Source organism: Nanorana parkeri, unplaced genomic scaffold (genome assembly GCF_000935625.1).
Source record: "Nanorana parkeri isolate BGI_ZX_2015 unplaced genomic scaffold, ASM93562v1 scaffold45, whole genome shotgun sequence".
In the NCBI taxonomy this organism is placed as follows: Eukaryota; Metazoa; Chordata; class Amphibia; order Anura; family Dicroglossidae; genus Nanorana; species Nanorana parkeri.
This window is the reverse complement of record NW_017306313.1, coordinates 2,759,932-2,760,298: the sequence shown is the minus strand read 5'-3', so window position 1 is coordinate 2,760,298 and position 367 is coordinate 2,759,932.

Genomic DNA, 367 nt, shown 5'->3' with positions numbered 1-367 from the left:
AGCCCGTACAGCACCCCTTCGGTTCTACTGAACTGAAGGGGTCCTGGGGCCGAAGCTAGCCGAGGGATCAGCCGCAGCTACGGCCAGATCCTTCGGCAGCTTCGTGAATAGACCCCTAAGTGAACAAGCGGAAAGCTGGTAGGAAAAAGAGGTGGAATTTATTATAGTTTTTATATATTTTGCACTTGTGCAGAGCATTGAGTGAATAGCTTTGACATTATTTTGTAAATATTATTTGACAGATGTTAAACTGTAGAGAAAGATCACACTAGCATTCATTTTCATCTGGTTTTGTAGAGTGGTAGATGCAAGGAGGGCATCACTATCCTCCTGATTTTGACCTTTTGCTGTTTTACATTGTAACGCA